Source organism: Zonotrichia albicollis, chromosome 15 (genome assembly GCF_047830755.1).
Source record: "Zonotrichia albicollis isolate bZonAlb1 chromosome 15, bZonAlb1.hap1, whole genome shotgun sequence".
NCBI lineage: Eukaryota > Metazoa > Chordata > Aves > Passeriformes > Passerellidae > Zonotrichia > Zonotrichia albicollis.
Genome location: NC_133833.1, coordinates 11,341,731 through 11,364,328, shown reverse-complemented (window position 1 = coordinate 11,364,328; position 22,598 = coordinate 11,341,731). Strand labels below are relative to the sequence as shown.

The following is a 22,598-nucleotide window of genomic DNA, read 5'->3' as shown; positions in this document are numbered from 1 at the left end:
GGGGATGGTATTGACCAAAGTTTGTTGTGTCCAGTTGTGTTTTCTGTGGGAGCAGTTCAGGCTCTGGCACTGTGGCTGTGAGCAAGTCTAGAGTTTTTGTGATTTTTCAGTGAACCAACAGATACTTGGTTCCTTGAAATGCAGCTGTAGTTTAAAGTGAAGTATAAACCAGCTACATGACGTATATTTATATTAATGGAGTGAGAGGAAGCATAGCAATGGTTTTGGTGTCATTTTCAATTTAGGATTCTGAAATCATAATCTTTATTATTTTCTTCTAGAATAAATTAGAAATAAATATCAAATTTTATGTCTTCAATAATGCTAACCTTTTTTTGCTATTTGTGCCATTTTTTTATTCTGAGTGCTTAAGCATCTGTAATAATTTCTGTTTTTTTAAAAGGTTGGTAAACACTAAGTAGAGCTCACAAAAAATTGTCCATAGAAGAATCAAGTAAGAGAAAATTTTGTTTTCTGGGAGTTTCTTTTGATGCTCATTTGTTTCTCATAACCCTGGAAACCTTTCATGAAATATACTTTGTTTAAGGTTTTGAGGGTTTTGTTTGTTTCTTTTCTTGGAGCTGAACTGATGTTGATACTGCTTGATTGTTTTGGGTGAAACCTTTCCTTCTTTTTCATTCAGCATAAAAAGCAAAGCAGTTTTACTGTCTCTTATGAGATGCAGTAAAGTGAAATGGTATCTATTTTTCCCTTAAAGCTGTTTAATGTAATTAGTAGAATCATTATTAATGATTTGAGCCTTTATTTCCCACAGTTATTTTCTTCAATACTTGCAATCCCAATGTATTATCCAAAATGGTTTCGGAATAATTCTAAAATGGGATTTTTTTTTTTGTATCGTAGTGCTGGTGCACGGCCCAGAGTTAAAGGTATTTAGACAGGTTTTTTTCCTAGGTAAAATAATTTCACTTTAGGAGATAATTTTCTGGTATTCTGGTATACCTAGCAGTCTCATATTTGAGATTATCAGTTCTTACATCTCTTTTAAGACTCAGTGTATTTCCAGAGTTTTCTTTGCCCTGTGAGATGGCACAGGATGAATGCTGGTTGTGAGTTGTGCCTGGGGTCAGGGGCAGGGTGAGTGTCACCCGAGGCTGGGGATGACAACTGGGGACAGCACTTGGGGACTGCACGTGCCTTCACTGCTGTAGCAGCTCTGTCCTTGGGCAGCACAGGGGTGAAGGCACTGCTGGTTCTTGTTGTTCTGGGGTGGGGACTGTGGAACATAGCAGGTACCTGACAGATGACATGAAAGAAAACCCCTTCTTACAGGTCCTAATTGTTAATGGGCCCCAGACAAGTCTTGTGAGATGTAGAATTGATTCCTGCTCCTCAGACTCAGCCCAGTAGGGCTCAGAAAGGCTCTGTGGCTCAAACCCCCTGGGCTGGATGGGGAAGATGCACCAGAGGAAATACACCAGGGTTATGTGACTGCCCATATTCTGCTTTTGCCTTCCCTGGATCATGTGGCAATCTCATTCTAATATTAAGATTTTAATTTTATAGCTTTAAGGAGCTTTATCTATTTCATCTAAATTCAACTGAGATTTATTGTTATTGCAAATGTCCATATTACTGAGATATTTAATTCTTGCTGATTAGTAATTTCCAAATCTTAAAAAGGCCTGCTTAGTTGTATTTCTCATATATCTAAAACCCCCTATACACTATTTATTCTGAAAATCTACTGTTGTTGCTGCATTAATTTACTTCAGCTTATACTTGCAGTCACATATTCTTAGTGTGGGATTTATTTTTCTGAACTGAGATTCCTTTAAGTATCAGTCTGAAATTTTTCACCTCCCCATCCATCTATTTATAAACATCATAACATACACACATGTATAAATGTTGCTGTGAATTTGGTTGCATTTACCTTGATTGCTGTAACCAAATCCATTGAATAGCAAGTGATTTCATCAGTATAAATGTAACCATCCCTTTCTTTTGCATCCCTACATTTAATTTCTATTTCATACAGCAAGCAGTGATCCCTTAACATTGTTCTCTCTGTTTCTGTGAGCAGAGCCCATACATGGTGTGCATGTCACATCTGGTTAGATTTGATGTTGGGAAGGTAAATTTCTGGAAGGACTAAGGGGCAGTTTTGTGAGCACCTGTATTATGCTGCTGCAGAAAGAGGGGAGAAAAAAGAGAAATGGCTAATAATAAAAGCTGATAATGGATGGAGGCATCTAAATGGCTGGTATGTTGTCCTCATAGCCTGCCTTCTCCACTGCAATAGGGCATTAGTTAAAGGCATAACTAAATTCTTGACCTTGTTTTTACAGGGAACATGACATGCTGGTTGCTTTTAGGTTAAGAAGGACTTTTATTTCTGAGGGATAACTGCCAGCTATTTATGTTTTGGGAAAATGTTTTATTCATTATTTTTTTCATATTCCATCTGTCAAGAAAATTATTCACTGCTGCCAAGACCAGGACATTCAGTAGATGATATACTTAAATCACCTAAATGGTAGAAAATTGTAAACATGTAGTCTTAAATGAAGAGTCATTACAGGGAAAATTGCTATGTTGGAAATTAAGATGACTTGCAAGAGGATATTAGTGATTTGACAACATTTAGAACAGTAAATTTAGACATTCAAATCTAGGATAGCAAACAGTATAGGTTGAATAAAACTTGCCAATTTAGAATTACTGCTTTTTGAGTAACCACGTTATGGTGTCTCTCTAGAACTTGCCCCTTTGCTTGTAGAGTCTTGTGATGCCATGTGTCAGAGTAAGGGGGGAAATTTAGTTTACAGTACAAAGATTAAAAATAGTTGAAGTGGCTGAAGACCAAGATGTTTTGTGTGGTTTTTGCACCATTACCAGGCTGTTTACAGAGATATTGACCCTTGCACTTCTCCCAATATTCCTCACAAGAGAGCTTTGTGACTGTGGGTAGAGAACTGATAATTACTTGACCAAGAGCATTGTGTGCTATTGTATCTCTTCAGGAGGATGGTTTTATGCTTTCTGTAAATGAAGTTTGTGGGTGTTTTTTACAGAAAAATGGGATATATACAGAACACCTGATACAAACCATGTTCTGTGAGGTAATGACATTGCCATCCTTTCTAGCCAGAAGAAAAACAAAAGGAAGCAGAACAGAGGAGTTTTTTAGAAATTAAAGACTTTTCCAGTTTGAAAGCCCAACAGTTTTACTTGCCAAGATTCATCTAATGCATTACCAACTGAGTCTCCAACTCATGCAGCAATAATTCCTGTTTGACTGATGGAACACAGTAATCTCCCACAAATGAGAGAATTATGTGTATGATGGCCTTGCTTTGTTCTCCATTTCCTGCTACCAGCATTGAGTCACAAAATCCTAAACAGTCCTGGATGACTCTATTTTGTATTGTCTCAGCTGTGCCTTCTGCTGTCTGCTCACTCAGTTTCAGCTGCTTGGAAATTTTCACTTCTGCAAATAAAATAGATTCTGCCATATTTTGCTCTGGTAAGACAGCGTTGGGCATTTTTGTTGCATTATTAGACGTGTTCAGCAGTTTAACTCCTCATAGCCACCTCATTGTCTATGAAATCCCATGGACTATTTTAAAAGCAATTGCTTTGCAAATGTCTTTAGTTCTCAGACCACATTCTTTAAGAGGTGAAGTGCTCACACCAGCTACCCTTCAGTAAAGCATTTTATCTTTATTTTGCTACATTTTTCATTTTTTTCTCATTTGTTTTTGTTTGTTTTTTGGGGGTGTTTGTTTTTTCTCAAAACCTTTTCTCTTTGGGGATTTCAGAAGAGATAAGAAGAACCTGGACTTCTTTTCTGGGGAGTATATATTATTTTGGGTGCTCTGCTCTTGATCATGATGCCTGTCAAGGGGGCAGGGTTTCTGCTTCTATCACATTGGTGCCTCTCTTGGCTTTGCAGCCCTTCACACCAATTGGGGGCTTGTCCAGCCTCAGGGGAGAAGAGGAAATAAAGATTATAATGAGGTACCCGCTAGTATAAATAGCACCAACGATATCTCAGAGTAGTGTTGCTGTTTGTTAAAATAAATAAGTGAACATGATGTTTATTTTTATTAGGATGCCTGAAGTGTCAGTAACTTTCTGTTCTCCAATTAAAAATACAAGTTTTCTTAATTTTGGATATATAGGCATTGCAAAGAGGAAGTAAAAAGTAATTTTTATATGACTTGTTTGAACATGAGAATATGCATCTGTGAAGAAGCGTTCCCATTGTGTTAAGTGGGTAATTTTTTTGTGCACCTATAGATGCAATTACTGACTTTTCCTTTGCCAACACTTGCCAAGGCTAATTCACAGTCTGGCATGCAGTTGTTTACTCTTGCCCAAGAAATGAGGTTAATTCCATTTCTGCGTCCAGGTTTTCAAGGCTATCAGTGTACATAGACATGTGTAAGAACCCTTAAATCTTGTATGCAGGTGCTCAAAGCAAGAACTTTTTGGGAACTTGCAGAAACAAATGCAAATGCAGTAAAACATTATTTCAAACTGAAATCATGTAGCTGTTGCAAATACTTGAAAAACTGAATACTGTACAATTATGCAGAATTTTAAGTACAAAGAATTTCTGCATTAACAAGGAATCGTTGCCACCCCAATCTGATTATTTGGAAATCCTGGGGCAGGACATGGCTGATCATGGCCCTTTTATTGCATTGTCAATAGAGATCCAGCATAAGGAAAGGAACTTAAATTCCAGTGTGTCTCTTAAGTGAATTTATTGTTGTTTTAAATTAACAAGGTATCAGCTCTGGCCCAAGGTGTGCCCAGATGCTGTTTTCCTTTCTCATGCAAATAGTTCTTTTGTAGGTTCCAAGAATAAAGCAGAGAAATGCAACTACTGCTATTTCTAATAACACTGTTTCTGTGAAGATTTGGGCATGAAACAAATCATCCAGCTTTCTCTGCTCAGTTATTCCATTTGGTGAATTGAACACTAAAACCTACCTTCTCACAGGGGTGTTGTGAAGATTAATTAATTAGTTTGTAAAGTGCTTTGATCCCATAAAACACTACACAAGTGCCAAGCATTATTATGAAGAATTATAAAATGCCAGCCCTCATGTGCACCTTGGGATGGCCGGGTTATGGATACAAATCTGCTTTATTTTCTCAGAATCCCATTGTTCCCCTTTCCCTTTGTAGCAGCCCATTCACAAAATGAGCCAGTTTTAGGAAAGATGCGATTTCTGGGAAAAAAAAAAAAAAAAGAGGAGATCATTGACTCTCATAAATATCTGTTTTCAATTACAGACTCATAGATTATTATGCATTTTTCTGCAGGATTTGGAATGGCATCTTTTCACCATTCCTTCTCAGCAGGAGGGAGAGTAGTTGTGTTTTAAATATCTCTCCTATCTGAAAGAAAACAAAGATATCTTTCTATTTCAGTCCCTTTATTAGATTTTAAGTATGGGATGAGTATTCAGAAGGGTCTTTTGCTTTTATTTTTTTATGAAGTAGCTGTTAAATTAGTATGTGAATAATTAATTAACCTTAATTAAAAAAAGCTTTAAGTCACAGGAATCCTTTCCATTAAAAGCCCTATTATCCAAAATTATTACATTGCAATGAAGTGAAAAGAATTCTGAGTTTTATTGCCTAACAGACAGACTGTGGCATTTAGTCTTTATTAGTAAGAAAAACTTCATCAGCTACAGAACCATGAAATAGTTTAAGTTGCTCCAAGGGTATTGCATATTCCAAAAAACAAATAGAGGTCATCAAACATTTAATCTTAAATTAAAATGTAATAATTTATATAATTTAGAATTACAGCAATCTATCATTTCTCTTCTGCAATGTCTTTGATCATATTTGAGCTGGTGGTTGGTGACCCTGAGAAGGGAGATTTTCCAGTTGAAAGGACATCCATAACATCTCAGAATTTTCTGATAAAGACTCAGCTTGATAAATGCTAAATGTGTGTATACAAACACATGCTTACATATATTATATATATTTCATTAATAAATATATTATATTTTATATGTATAAATTCTACTTGAAATATTGGGGTTTTTTACTAAAATTAGTAAAATCTGAGATGGATATCAGAAGGAGAACGAGGGTTGGGGTCCTTGTGTGTGTAAGAAAAATAAAAGTTAGGACACTGTACAACTAATAATACCTCTTGTGGGTCATAATCACTTTCTAGTTGTTGTGATTAACAGATGAAGCTTTTCTTTCACATTTTAATGTAAGACATTATGGAATACTATTTATTGAATGGAAGAATATGGGCCTTGAATGGAAGAATTTGTCCCTTCCAAATGTCTTATCTGAAGGAGTAAGTACTTGGATTTAGTTTTTATTCTAGTTAAATATCTAGTTTGGGTAATTTTTTTCACCCAAGCCACATTTCCTTTATGTTTGAATGCATTTTCTGGGAAGATGATTGCTGATTTTTTCACCCAATGTTTTATCCTACTTTGGTTTTTAACTTTACAGAATGGTAAAATGTTTCCTGAGAGATAAGGATTACCTAAACTCCTCAAGCGTAAGGAGTTTGTTGGGGTCTTTTTTTCTTGCATCTCCTGGATCCATTTCTTTATTTCTCTGAAAATTGAAATTTCTTGTGGTCTGCAGTGTGCAAATTGAAGAGAGCTCTTCTTGGAATTCGGTCCTGCTTAGCAGGAGAGAAACTAGGATAAGTTATAAGAGATTCGGAGGGTTTGTGCTTCCAGGTATGTTCTCCAGATTCAGGATCTGTGTGAGCCTCAGCAGAAGAGCACTTTAAGGCTGTGTCTATCAGTGGTTTTTAGACTATAATGCAGATATTTCTTCTTGCTGCTCAGTGACCAGATTTTTTTTCCTCCTCTAAATTCCTTGTGTAAGATCATATTTTTTTTTCTCTTTCTGAATAGTCATTCCTAGAACATTCACTGCATCTGCTAGTCTAGAACTATCTGAGAAGAGAGAGAATAGAAAACGTTTGGAAAACCCTTTTTTAAAATGTACATGAACGTGCCATCTGTACGAGCAGATGGCAAGGATGTCTCAGGGCCAGGAGGAGGCTGTGAGATCACATCCCAAGGAGAGAGCTCCATGAGAAATGTTCCTTGTGTCAGAGCAGAGGGGAGCTCAGCAGTCCTGGGGGCTGCTCCCCAGAAATGGCTGTGCCAGCACAGAAGGGGCTTCAAGGTGGTGCCATCAGTGCAGGGAGGGTCCCCAGGGGTTGTGTTCCCTGGACGTGATCTTTGCTGGCATTTGCTCAGAAACAAGCAAATCTTCAGCACCCTGAATTGTTCTCACATATGGCTGTGAGTCCACATTCAGCATTTCCCAGGGAGGGTCTGCCACAGTGCCTTATCCTGCTCAGATTTTGAATTGAGAGGTCACTGTTTGCTCCATCTTCATGTGGTGCAGTGGATCAATTTTGAGAACAGTTTTTCAAAAAAACTGCACCAATTGCAGCATATGGAATACATGCAACATCCTTCAATGGTTTACCTTTATTTTTTGTTTGCTTTTTTTGTGGTGTCTGCTGCTGACACATCTCACATCTGCATGTCTTTGAAATCCCTGCAGGAATGGTGACTTTCCCTCTTTAGGGCAGCCCATTACCATGTTTAACAGCCCTTACAGTAAAGAAATTTTTCCTAATATGCGGTCTACACCTCTCCTAGTTCAACCTGAGCTGTTACTCTTGCCCTTTGCTTGTTTCTTGGTGGAAGAGAATGACCCTCACCTGGCTACAGCCTCCTGCCAGGGAGCTCTAAGAGAGACAAGGTCTCCCCTGAGGTTCCTTTTCTCCAGGCTGAGCCCCCCAAATCCCTCAGGGGCTGCTCCAAACCCAGTCCCAGCTCCATTGCCTTTCTCTGGCCTTGCTCCAATGCCTCTGTGGCTTCTCTCCCTTGCAGGGATGGGCTCTGAACTGAGCCCTGCAGTTGTGTCAGTCATCCCAATCCCTTTCCACTATGGCAAATATATAATAATTTTTCTGCTGCCCAATGGTCCCCTGTTCCTCATGTGTGTTGCCCAAAAAAAATACTTACAGCTTATGGGTTTGTTTTCATTCACCAACAAGCATCTGTCTCAGGACTGTTTATTAAAACTCTGACATTTTAAAATATTTGCGCCAAAAATTTATCTTGAAAAGTGAAAGGCATATGAAAGCATAAGACCTTTTGATGTGGAAAAATATTCTTTTCCAAAAGCCCTTTGCAGGATTGTAAAGCCACTGGGCTCATGTCTTTTCCATTTGGTTCTCTCTGTAAAAAGCAGAGATGTCCATCAGTGCATGAGATGGAAAACAAGACAAAGGCAAGGAGGCAAATGCTGAGTGTTCATCCCTCTCTCCTATTTCTCATTACACACAACAGGAGAGCTTATTTCATAGTTCCATCGCAGGGTGTATCTTATTCTTGGCAAACAACTGAGAGTAAAACACTGTGCATCTTTAAACACCAATCTGTGGGCTGCTTCTCCAAGGGGGTCTCCAGAGCACCTACGGTTGGAGTGTACAAATGTTCCATTATGGTTATCCTGAAATGCCTTTGAATATTGTTTCACAGCATTAGTGTTGCTGCAGAAATGGCACAATAAGCAGAGAGGAGATGACTTTTGTTGCTGTTGGATTTTTAAAGAGGTGGTAGAGTAGCTATAAGAAAGATATGCCATTAGTCATTTCCATGTAACTGTGCTATGCCTTCCAGAAATGCATACAAGAGCTGCAATATTTATCTGAAAAAGAATTTTCTAAGGACACTGCTGTGTGTTAAAGAAACATCTACCCAGTCTCCCAACCAGAGCATTTTATTTCTTTTTGAAGAAAGAGATACTGAAAATGCACTCAAGATTACTTTTTCATAGCCTTCTGTCTTCATCTTCTAATGCAAGCTGGCTTTATGTTATAAAGAACTCACGCTATCATTTCAAGTAAATTTTTTGCCCATTATTAAAACTGAAGGATATGGATAAAATCTTGAATGCTATTGTTCAGGAAGGTATTTTTATTTTGCAGTTATATATGTGTGTAATAATACAAATACAAAAAAACTTAGCCTGGCTTCACAGGGTCTTAGAGTAATTTCCAGGTGAGTATACTGCAGTATTCAGAATTATGATTTTTTTTAAAGAAATAGATTTTTCAGTTGTTTTTTTTTTTTTTTTAACTAAGTTACAATCTTAGAAGAAATTGAAATCTGATTGAGGGTATAAAGATCTTTGTAGACAAGGATTAGGAGGAAACCTTTCCCCTGCACAGGTGGTTCTGGAGGTTACCACTGATGCTGCAGGTGGGGTCCCACTCATGCTAATCAACTGCAGCTGCACTTTGCCATTTAATTCAAGCCTCCAGTCCTCATCTCTTTTCTGCTCCTCTGATTTAACTGGACAGACCCAAAGCTTGTATCATGGTGCTCTTTCTTTTTTTATAACTGAACACTTTACAAAACCTTGTAAAAAAGATTATGTGTAGGGGTATCTCAGAATCTGATACTGGGGTATTATGGTAAGTGTTTTGGTAGTTTTTTTAGTTTGGTTTATTTGCACTTTTTGGGGTTCTTTTTCTGTTAATATTTTGTTTCCATGAATACTGAAGGTATTTTTCTTGTATTGAAGGAGATAGAGACCCATTCCAGCTGTCTTATCTGGTCACATCTTCTCTGGTTCACCTCATTTAATTTTCATTAGGGTTCATCTTTCCATTTTATTTCAATATGGCTTTAATTTCAGTACAATCTATATTTATGATTTATAGGATTGCTAAGACAATTGGCTGTGTCCAGGTTTTAGAAATAGGGGTAAAACTGAAGAAAGGCAGTGAAATTGTTAACAGTGGGGAAATGCTGAACCTCACAGAACTGAAGACAAATAAAAGAGCATGGAGAGTAGTTATTGTTCAGTGTCAAGAAAGAAAATAAATATTGAATGTTACCTGCCATTACAGATATTACAGAACTTCATCAGTAATTTGTTCAGAGGAAGGTATGGATTTAACATCAATATAAAGCAATTAGAAAATACATGACCATTAATGCAATGCTCAAACTCTAGATAGGCAGAGGTAATTATTACCTACCCATTTGAAAGAAAAAAAGCATCGGTAAACCGGTTTTTTGCACTTGGATGAATTTTTTATTAAGTTATACTTGTCAGTGCAATATGTAGTAAAAACAGGATTTTGTTTTGTTTTGAAGGATTGGATCAGCAGATTGTGTGATAATAGATGTGTGATGGCCAAGCTGATAAACCTGGAGAGACTTCTGGGCTGAATATCATTCTTAGAATCATGAATTTCCCCACTCCTGCAACATAGGGTGGGAATGCAGCAAATTTAATATTGTGCCCATGGCACAACCCCTAATCTAACCCACTATTTATAGAAGTAAAGAATCCTTATACTTTGAGCCTTAAAATTCTGTTTCAGTTGAGAGAAATGAGCGGGGTATCAGGATTCATTTTTCTTGTTAATTTAGACAGGGGTGAAAAGTGAAAAGTTTTATTCCTCGCAGTTATTTGTTTTTCAGCACCTCTTACTAGCCCTGGAAAACATGATGTTCAAAGTGCTTTTTAAAAGACAGTGACAGTTCAGGCCTAGTGTGACACTCTATTATCTTCTGTTCTGAAAGTGTGATGCCAGTTAGAACAGGGTGTCAGCTCTGCATCAGGGCATTGATCAAATAAAAAGGTTTTAGTGATGATGTTTTGTGCCCAGGAACATGGGAGAGTTTCCATTTAGTTAAATAAGTTCCTCTCAATGTTGGCACAAAGGATGAGTTTCAGCAAAACCATTCCCCTTCTCTGTTTGAGCATAACTTTTGTGTTATTTTCAATATTGAGTAGTAATGAAAATAGCACCCTGGCCCTCCCCAAATTTTAATTCATCAAATATAGTTTTAGCACTGACCAAGTCTTCCTGCTTTCTTAGGATTGTTTTGAAAATGCATTATCCTCTCTCCTGGCTTTGCTTAGTTTTACTATTCCACCTCATCACTGTGCTCATCCCTGCTTTCTGTTTAGCAATTTTCTTATATAAAATCTCTCCAAGCTCTAAAACTTGTGGAAAAGCAGTGTGTTTTTGTAGTCAGTTTTTCATTGAATTACAGACCCTCTGAGTTATTGTTTTTCACTAAAATTTAGCATGTGCTCTATTTTTTTTTCCTCCTAATTGTGAAAGGGGGGAGTGAAGAGGGCTGCCTTAGATTAATAGCACTGGATTGTCAGTGCATTGGATGTCATGCTTCTGCTTACCAACTACTCTTTCAAAAGGCATCATTTTCATCCAAATCCAGTGGGACCATTTTTAGAGTATTGTTTTGGAGCCACTGTGACAGCTTCAGTAAATGTGAATTTTAATTTATTTGTCTAATGAAGATGAGGACCTTGGCTAATGACTACATAGTCATAAGTGATGATGCTTTTCCTCCTACTCCCTCATTGCTTAGAGCACGTATTAATTGTGCAGATGGTAGTGGCTTAGCTGTGTGATATCTCCTCCTCTGGTGGCATTTACACTGTGCAGAGAGGGTGTATTGCCATCTCATTATTTAGCAGGGTTTGTGATTCATCACCTGCCTTTTAAACCCAGTGCTGTGATCACATCTTGTTGCTAAGAGGCAGAATTTGCACGTGCACTTTTTTCTTTTAAGTATACACCTGTGCCAAGCTTTGCCTGAAACCTTCAAGCAAATCAGAGCCAGGAACACTGAATTTTCATCTCCATTCCTGCTAACAACATGTGACATTTGCAGTGCCAGCTTTATGTGGGTAACTGTTTAAGTCATTCCTTATGTGTTCAAGAGATTCTCAGACTCTTCAGCCTGTGAACTTGCCAGAACTTAAGTCAGGGTTTCCAGATTTTGAAGTTTCACTAAAAGCATTTGTTTTTTTTTAATTTCCGGAGCCTAATTTGTATGTGACAGGTAAAAAATAAATACTTTTACTGCTTTATTGTTTCGCTTTGCTTTTCTACTCATGCATTTATTTGTTTTTATGGCTTGCACAAAACAACAGGAGTAATTTAGGCACAACTAATGAATAAAGTTTCTTAGAATTTTATTTCTTCTTTGATTTTATCTGTCTTTCATGGCCATTCTGCTCACCAGATTTTCTATTATTGCTTCTTTCACACAATAGTATTGGCATTTCTGTGTTCAAACATTTTTTGGGTCACAGATTTTATATATGTTACTTATAATTTAAAGGCTTTCTTTCTTTTAAGTATCACTGCTGTGTTACCTGATCATTGTTTGCAAATACCAGGGCAGTTTGGTTTGGTCTATTTTGCCTGTTTAGGAAAGATCCTGTGCTGCAAGTGCAATTAAAGGAAGTTTATAATTACTTTTTAAAAGCTACAGTTCTTTTTCTAGCAATGAGAGTTTTACCACAGGTGTCTCCTTAGCAAGTACATATTTACTGTTTCTGTAAATATGAATATAGGGATGAATTCCCCTGCACTGCCTGCAGGGTCTGGGGGAGAGTGAGCCTTTGGGAGCGACACAAAGTGATGCTGAGAGGGGGACTCAGGGCTGTGTCTGGCATGTGTCAAGGTTTCCAAGATATAAACAGAAATGGGAATGAAGAAGTGACCTAAAAAGAAGTAGAATGAACCTGAAGAGAACCTGGTTTTCCTCCATACGGAGTTGTAGGCTTGACCCAGAGCATGATTTCTGTTACCTAACACAGAAAATGCAAAGGCTTTGCATAATATGCAGTTTGCTCTCTGAGTCAAGTGCTGGTGTTGTGAATTTAGGAGTGCCTCTGCTATTCCAAGAACAGAGAAATTATTAATACTCTTCTAAGGCACTGCAGTCATGTTTGACTCTGTTGGTAGAAGCAGCCTTGGAGTAAATGGAAAGCTGAGGCAGATCCACTGCACCACAATCCAACTTGTAATACTTTCAGAATTAAAAATTTGAGATGGTAACAGTTGAAAATTCTGAGAAGTGGAGCCATTTTGAGGAAGCCAGTTATGGCCTCAGTTTCTTTGTCTCCACAAAATGTGGATCACAATATAAACAGACTCCCATCTAAATTCCTAAGAATGATTTCTGTAATTCAGTACTGATGTTCATGTGGTTACTCTTCTCTTTTGTCAGCTTGGAGGGGCAGCAGGAGAAAAACATTTAACCTTAACAGGGGAGTTATTAAACTGCTGAAATTGTTTACTAAATTTCTGGTCTGTGGTTAGAAATGAGATTTACCACCTGAGAGAGATTTTGCAGTCACTGGCTCTAGCATTAGGTTAAATGTACATGGGTAATGCATGACAGTAGTGATAAATTCTGGCCAATGCTTGAAATATCTGAAATTAAATTTGTATCAAAAATACTGATATGTTGTGACAATTAAAAAACGCTGAATGAACCCAACAAAACCCAAACAGATGGATGTTTCTCCTAACACAGCATTTAACTGCATACTTGAGAAGGTGCACTGGGAAATGAGAAAAATGCTGAACTGGCTTATAGAGAAATGTCTTACCCATATAAGACACGGCACAGATAATTTTCATGTATCACCCCATGTTTGCTCCTGCTTGCCCATGAAAGTGTGCCTGTTTTGTGTGCAGTGTCCTCTCCTTCTGACCTCGTATTGCAGGCAGCACCAACTTGAGTCCCCATCCCTGCTTAGACTTTGCTGCTGAGTAGTTATTTTTTAAAAATCTCTCTCAGCATATTTCCCATGAGCACTCTGCCTCATGGAGGGAGTGGAGATAACACTGTGCTGGTGTTATCCTTGTACAGTAAAATAGTTAAAAGGTCTTGCCAGGTGGGCAGTGGTGACTTTTCACCATGGTGAGTGACAGCAGTACTGACATTTCTGTGGTTCTGTGGGTTGGTCACGGCTCACATGCCTGGCTCAGGGCTCAGGAGTGGTGAGGATGAGCAGAGGGGACACAGCAGCCTCCAACCCCTGTGCTGAGCCTGGGGGAAGGCTCTGTGCTCAACCTGCTGTGCCTGTGGTGCTTTTGCTTTGTGCCAGTGTTTGCAGTCACCTCAAAGCACCTGTGCATTTAATCAAGTAAGTGCTTCCCAAGGCCCTGAATTTGATTTACTGAGTTGCAGCATGTGTTGTCCTATTGTTGATGTATAAAAGACTTTTAAGTAATAATTTTAGAGATTGGCTTAAAAAAAAAAAAAAAAAGAAAGAAAGAAAAAGGTGCACTTTCTACAGCCAAGTGATCACTTTAAAAGTTTCCCGAATTGAAGGAATGGGTCCTGGACAGATCTGACATATCTGAGATAAACATTTAATTTCTCATCACATATATGTTTGCTGTGTTGGGTAGGATTGACATTTTCCATCTGACTTTTAATCTGCCTCAAATGTGAACTAGTTTTAAATTGTTTCTTGGAGAAAAGAAGGTTCATGTATAACAAGGTAACAGAAAAAGCAATGGGGGACATATTTTCTAAATTAAATTATAAAAGTACACACCACAAAGAAATCCTTCATATGTAGCCCGTGTATTGATTCAACTTTCAGTGCAGAGTGAAGCATTAAAATGCAGCTCTGGCTGCACAGAATGTTAAAAGGGATCCCCACTGTCTGCATAAGTCTATGGGAAGCCAAGACCTGATTAAACTCTGATTAGAATCAGTTCAACTCAGACTCTCTTTGAGACTGAGGATGTCAAAGAGAGTCTGAGTTCAACTGATTCTAATCTGCCTCAGGTCACACCCTCTCTGCTAATGGGATTGTGAACAGCATCATCCTGGGCTGCTTGGCAGGTCAGAGTCAGTATCTCACACATCTAATGGCTTTATTGATCATAAATGCAAATAACTTTGACTGCAGAAACTGATGGATCTAGCTAGCTTCAGAATGGAAAAGAAGGGGCCTTGGTAAGATTTCTGAAGCTTGTCTTAAGGGAATGCAGATTTAATTTATTTAAGAGCATTTCTTGCAGGAAAATGTAATGAAGAGGAAACTCTTTGTGTGTGTGTTTGCGTTTGTTTTGTGTTTTTTTTTTGTTTGTTTTTTTTTTGTTTTTTTTTTTTTGCAGTGTATGGATTAGTGTTCTGGCCACTGAGATCTACTTAGGCAGAATTTTCAAAGGTTTTATTTTATAAGCAGGACAGAACCAACTGAATATTCCCTGTCCAGATTTTCTATTTAGATTTCCAGCATTCAGTGTGTCACACAGCTTATCAAGCTTTCAGCTCTTGCCAGTATGATGCAGCTGATATGTCAGAAGTGGTTTTCCTGTTTCTGTTTGGAACAAAGATATGAATGTTCTGAAATTAGGATGAGGAAGAGAAAGGTTGTGACTGAGCATCCTAATTTTGGCACAGGAGGAGATGTAGCCCTTAGGGGTTGGATTTCAGAAGGATGGCTGGAGTTAACTTTGATGCCTTGTTAATTTTAGTCATTAGGTTTGACTCATTGTTATGCTTCTCTCACACATTCAATAAACTCTTAGCTAAAGCTGAGTTGAATTGATGTAGGTACGGATTTTGCAATGTTCAAGAAGGACACGGCCTCCCATTCTCAAAATAATATTCCTGCTGCTTTAATAATATATTAAAGCAATAAGAGTATTTGGTGTTCCAAATGGATCAGATAGGAAATGTGCAATACAAGCCTAACAAAATAGATGGGGAGAGTGCTGAGGCCAGATCTGACATCTGGAATGTGATAGAAGGCAATTCTAAGTGATTTATTTTTTCATTGTCAATATAAAAAAGAGTTGTACTGGCTTGGGCATGTCAGTAGACCTATCTGTCAGAAGAGAGAAAAGAGGAAGTAGGATCAGAAATAGCTGCAAAATGGATTTTCCCCACAGATCTCCACTTGCAAATTAGCCTGAGCAGGAAAAATAGCAATGTTTAAGAATAAAATGAGCAGAATAATCTTGTTCATATTTTGCTCATGTCAGACCTATCCTAAAGCATTTATATGAATAAGGAGGATCTTCTTTTCCCAACTCCCCATTACAGCATTTTGTACAAAAATCATCTGTAGGTGTTTTTCTTGTCTTTTTCTTTTCCCCTCTCTGCAGGAGCCTTACCTAAAGTCACTTGATGACAATAGAAATTTGTAATTTGAAACTTATTTGCTGTGAATTAGGCCTAAAAATATCTCCTAAATCTTTATTAATTTCCTCAATTAAGTACTGTTAAGTACACATGGGAGTAGTGGTTGAGCTGAGGTATATAACTGCAATTCAAACAGGTGATTTGTTCAAGGCACCCTCAGTAGCCTCAGATCCAGCTGATAACTGGGCAGGATAATTGATAACTGACAATTGTCCCACTGGCACTCTGGACACACTGGGCTCAAGTGAAGGGTGAGGATCTATAGCTTTATTTCCCTAGGAGTTAATTATTAGTGTGCCCATAGAGGATGATATATGTAATATGTCTCTTTCATCTGTGCTTTATAGGTAACAATTTAGTAATAATTGAATAAATTGTAGCCATTTTTAAGAATTCTAGTTGTCATTTTAAGTAAGTGATTTTTCTTCTATAAATTCAAAATGTTGTTCTGGAATACCCACTGTCTGTATTTGTACTGTCCATGTTTGTCAGATCCTATTTACTCCGGGCAGGATTTGGTGTCCTGTTTGGTATACGTGGACATCTGCTTAGGTAATTTGCAGGATTAAATATAGGCACTGAACCTTTAATTGATAAATAATGCATTTTTAAAAATATTAATTAAGAGTATATTCAACAAAATAAATGATGTGATGTCCTTAATACAACCAAGACAAATCTTCTGGAAACAAAAGCATCACTTAAAGCAAAATGAGGCAATTCAAAAGCAATTAGCAGCAGAGTTGCTTGTCCTTTTTTCTTCTCTAATACTGCCTCCCCCACACTTAGCAGTGCAGTGTAGACCTTTCTATGGATCATGGCAAGCAGGTGAGGAGGAGTAAAAGTGAGAAAAGCAGTTGAAGTAGTCTGTAATTAGCCACACTGGACTAAAAGATTTGAATCTTAATTGAGGTTCTGACACTGAAAGTGTTCATTCTGTCTTAAAAATGTCATCATCCTGTCCCCCTGCAGTTTTGTGAGATGTCAGTGTCTGATGCCTGTAATGCACTTAGACCCTTGGATCCACAGCTCTTGCAGTCCTGTACTTGTACTGCCTATATGGTGCAGCCTTAACTTTAACACCAGTATTAAAACTTAATTTTTATTATACACATGTTTTTTGGCTTTTGGTTGGGATTTTTTTTCATATTCTTGGTATCTAACTACCTGGAGTGCTGTTGACCACTGAATTTCTCCCTGTTCTAGGGAAAAATTCCTAAGTGAGGAGCTGACACTATTCAGTGATCACTACTCTATGGACATAACAGTTGCTGCAAAAGAACCATTCAGAGCTTCCCCCAAGGGCTTCTCTGTAATTTTACAGTGCCTCTTTTAATTCTGTGTGATGTTCCAGGTCGTTATCTATTATGTCAGTTGTACCACTCCAATATCTGGAAATAGGCCCTTGGTGCTGCCGTGCAGACATTCCTAAGGGCATGAATTAAACACAGTTTTAAAAACTGCCCAGTGGTCTCTGTGTGCAGTGTGTGTGATCTGCTGACATCAGAGCTGTGGGGAAAAAAAGAATAATCCAGTCCAATTATCCTTATTACATTTTTGCAGTCATATAATGGTAATTTTTTTGCAATAAAAAGCAAAACCTAAAACCACGTGGGATAAAATGATAGGTTTGTTGACAGCAGTTGGATTGTTTATTTTAACAGCTACAGGAATCAGTAAATCAAATTATGTAAAAAATTAGATAAAAACAGTGGTAAAAAGTTGAATTCTTAGGAATGCAATTATATATTGGTGCTAGGTATTAATTGGGGTCTTGTGACATTAATATTGGAGTCAGCTTCTGTTCTTTGTGTTAAATCTAAGAATTCACTTGGGTGATGCAGTAGTGAAGTACAGTTCAGGAATTATTAGTACTAAAGATTTGTATAAAATCAAGGATAAAAACTTGGTGAGATACTTCTCAATCACAGTCACCCAATCCATAGAAAATGGTATTTGGCTGCAAAAAAAGGAAAATACAGCTGCAGGGATAAGCCCTAAAAGTCAGAAAGAGCATTCATCAAGTGTAATTAAGGAGCATATGTTATTTACATTGTTGTGTATATATGTGTGTGTGTGAATGTATTTGTGTTACTTGTCATTCATGATGAATAAGAATACAAAATGTAATGAATAGTGTTTACTGATATGGCTGCACAGTTTATTGAATTGTTCTGTGTGTTTCAAAGCTATTGTTGTTTTCTTCCTTTTAAAAAGATGCTTTCATGTACTTTGAGGCCCACTGTATATTGGAAGAAAGATACTTTTAAGTATTTCAAATCAGGGTTTCCATTTTCCTTTGAGTTAAGTCCTGAAAGACATGCTTTTCAAAGTATCAAGACACAAATTGGTAACTGCAAGGCAGCAGGGCTCACACATAATGATGAAGTTGTGGATCTGCTTGGCGGAGGATTTTTCCCTTACTCATTCTCTACTGTGGTGAGCAAATCATGGTGTTGTGTACCATGTCACTCTGACATGCTACTGAAATAGTTTCTGATGCATTTCAGGGAAGGACAGGTTGTCTATAGGCAGAAAATATAAGAATATATTAAGAAAAGGTGAGCAAACACTTCATTACTAGCTCTGGTGAAGTTCTTTCAAAGCAGAGAAGAGGAAATGTTTGTAAGCTTTCCTTTTTTGCTAGAAATTCAAATGTAGATAGTAGATCCTCTAATGGGGGAAGAAGCATAGAAAGTAAATTGTCTAATAGCAATCATACACAGAGGCAGTGCAAGTCTTTGCATTCCAGTCTGTGTTGGATAAAAATTTCTAATAAATTTGAGTTAGGTAGTGATAACCTGTGTCTGCTATTCTACTGTGCTTCTTGCAGCTCACCTTCATGCTGGCTCTTAACTGTCTCTCTGTTTGATTGTATTTAAAGTGTGACTGCTGTTTTAGGACAGGGAGAGTTCATTTTTCTTTTGTTTCAGTGCTTTGTAAGAATTGCATGGGTTACTGCTTTATTGTAAAGGTGTTGAAAGAAACCTAATAATTTCTGGTCTGTGCCATAGGGTTTTTTGCTGATTTTCCCACCTTTCTGGATCTGTGAGTGATTCTGCTTTTTAAGACTCCACTTGCATTTATGATTTCTATTGACATTTTCCTGTGGGAAATGAGCTGTCTGACTCACAAAAGCCAGAGGAATGGGAGTTTTGGTCTCTTCTCTTACTATTTCTGTAAGAATTACTGAATCATCTGCAATCATAAAACATCTTACTCAATATTGTTTTGACTTTCTACTTAAGTTAAAAAAATAATGTGAACTTTTTTCCTCCAGAACTGTGAAAACACCTTCCACTCAGTTTCCTGGAATCTGATACATGAAATACATCTGATAAATCAAATACACAGAAACCATGGATTAACAACTCAATCAAAAGGGGCTGCAGTTTCTGTGTGAGCTCATTATCCAGAGCACAAGCTCCTCACTAACAGAGGGAGGTGCAGGTTGTGTCAGCAATAAATATTGTTAGTATAGACTACATTTACAGTGCAATGTACTTGTTAGAGATAAGCACGTTATTTTAGGTGGTGAGAACTGATTAAAAACCCACTAAATTCATGTGTCCCCTTGAAAAGTTCTAGCTCTCTTCCCTAGTTTGAGAGTCTGTATTTCATGTGGTGTAATATCAGAACAACTGGTTTAAAACTGTTTTGTATATTACATTTATTTTATGCAGTGTGACTTGGATGGTAACCATATAAATTTTTAAGAGAAAGAAAGTGAAATAATGCGCTTTTTATTTCAATGCTGACATTGACTGAAGTAGACATGTCATTTTCCCAACCAGAATAAGAAATATCTTTTGTGAAATATTTTAAGACTTTCACATTTTCAGTGATTGTTAGTAAAGCAAAAGAGCTACAATCTCTGGATAATAGAGGAGATGTAGTAACTCTGTATTCCAAGGTTGCTTGTTTTATACTGCTGGTCATGCTCATGTTGTTTCATTTTCTGTAAGTTCTGTAGTACTTTAGCATAACTCCTTTTATTTATTTCTTTTGAAAGGGAGAAGTGAAGTGAATGCTGAAAGACAAGGATACATTTCTCAGTGATAAAATATTAAAATTATGAAGTGCTCCTCTGAGCTTTTCTGCCATTTTATGTAGGTTTTATTTTCTGGAAAAGAACCTATTACTTCAGAGAAAGGTTTGAATGAATTCAGTCTAAAGCTGAGGTTATTGTAGCAGAAGATTTTACTGCTTTGTGATGTGTGTTTTTTTGCAAGGATATAATTACAAAGGTGCAATGGCTGAATTTTGGACACAGTGACAGGATAGTAGGAAATGCTATCTCACTTAAAGAACAATTTATAGAGCTACGTATATAGCAGAGGATGGAATGGAACCCTGCAGCAAAATTCTGATTCTTCTATGACAGAATTCTTTTACCATGAAATAAGAGCCCAATTCTCTGGTTTTCCAGGACTCTTCTCCTCTGGCATGCAGATGGCACAATAGGCTGTACTTCAGCAGGGCAATGCAGAACATCTTCCCAAGAAAGATCAGAGGCACATAGATTTTAGTTTCCTTTAAAAATCTGGTCTGCTTCTTTTACCAATAATCTCAGCAACAACAAAACTTAATGAAGTCAAAGTTTCTGTGTGAATTCTGACTGCCTGTGTTTTATCAGCTGCTTTTTTCTCTCTTTTATTACATTTAGATCATGTTTTAGTGTAATATCTTTCATATTCTTAACTTGTATTATGGTTATGCCTTTCAGCTTTGACAAATATACTTAGTGCTTTCAGAGAACACCTTACTGTCTGAGGATTGCACACTGCAAAATCAAGGGGGAAATATCTACATGTCCTTACTTCCAGATGGAGTAAAAAAAGTGAGCTCTTGGCACTTAGGTTGGAATACTCAGGAAATGTTGAGGAGTAGTGAGAAGAGAGCACATTACAGGTTCTCGGGAGCATGTGTATATTGTTTCATCTCAAATAGAGACATCAACATCAATAAAAAAGCTGTTCTTTTCCTATAAAACTCCACATGCTGTTTACAATTGAAAGTTTATAGCTGATTTATAGTTGAAAAATTCAGTAGCTGAATTTTTAGATTTAATGTTGAATTTTTAGAAATGTCATTATTGTTTGGAGTTTCCTACAGCCAACTCTTTACCTACGATCACACAAGGGAAGCTTTTCTGTGAATAAACAGGAGAAAAATTCTGTGAACTCTCTAATTAGCAATAAATATATTTTATTTAAAAATAGATCTGTTATTATGTCTATCAACCTTGACACATGTTTAAATCCAATGTTATCACCCAGGAGAGAGATTTATCCCCCTGATGTTTTGTTCCCAGAATTTCCAGGTATTTAAAATTGGTTCTGCTGGCTGCTGCTGTCACAGGTATTTCCAGCTGTCATGCACGAGGACTTTCTCCAAGAAGCAAAGGTGAACAGTGGGTTTAGCTGCAGTAAATTATTTCAGCAACTAATTTAGAGAGTTCCTGACTCTCTTTCACCACACACAGAGAATTCTTATAAAATCCTCAATAAAGAGATTGAGTCTGTTGTCCCTGTGAGCTGTTTGGATTGCTCCTGGTGCTGTTAATGGGGAGTCAGCCAGCTTGCAGGTACACAAACCCGAAGCAGAATTTCACTCTGCTTTCAACAGCATCTATGTGCATACATTTAGAGAAAGAATTAGTTTTTGTATTTTCCTCCTGGGCTTCAGCTCTTTGAGTCCATAGGATGATGGTCTGTTAGAGCTAGAACAGGAGAGGAGGGGTTGACAGAGTTTTTGTACTGAACTTGTCACCCTCTTGCTCATCATTGCTGTGAGTCTGTAAACCTGTAATTACAGGTCAGGGCTGCTCCCAGGGCAGAGTTGAGTTTCTCTTGCTGCTTTTTCTCCGCAGCTTTGCAAAGCCATTGCAGCTCCAAGAGGGAATTCATTTCTGTCCATCTCCACATGGCATTAGCATCGCTCTCCTCTCTTCCAGTGCTCTTTTTCCTTCACTAGTGATGTCAGAACTGTTTAAGTTGCTATTTTGGATTTCAAATCATATTTGGACTTGTCAGAAAAGCAAAATTTATAGGATTTTGAAAAACTGTTCCCTGCATAGAACTGCAAAATAAGACCTACTGGCACTTCTGGGATAGTATTATAATAGGGGTATTATTTTCTGCCTCGCTTTAAGTTTGGAAGTGTTTAAAAAAAGTTCTTTATGGCCTTCACATTTGGCCTCTGAAAGAAGTAGTGAGAATTTTCAATTCTTATTTGAATCACAAATCCTCCAAAGATCTGGAGGTGAGCAGATTTTCAGTTTTCTCAGAGTTTATCTGAATTATTTTGAATTATTGACAGCAAACTTTACTTTCCCTGCAAGTCAGTTGTGGTGCAGATTTTTTGCAGTGAAGCTGTGCTTGTTTTAACACAAGAAGTTTTCTCTAGGTCTACTTCATAATACTTTATTTAGTCCGTTTAGTGGTGCTTCAAGGTTTGCTTTTTTTTGGTGCTTCATAATCAGTCTACATTCAAAATATGGTGCATAAAAGAGGAATATGAAAAAACTCATTTTCATTGTTAGGAATCATGAAATATCACAAGGCTCCTCTTTCTTTAGCAACAGATGAAAAG

The 22,598-nt window shown here is 37.4% G+C and overlaps 1 protein-coding gene across 3 annotated transcripts in view; it reads left to right on the top strand.

Annotated features, from left to right (window-relative positions):
* Positions 1-22,598, top strand: part of GABRB2 (gamma-aminobutyric acid type A receptor subunit beta2) — a 135,930-nt gene that overhangs the window by 46,403 nt on the left and 66,929 nt on the right. The gene's annotated exons all lie outside the window — the stretch shown is intronic.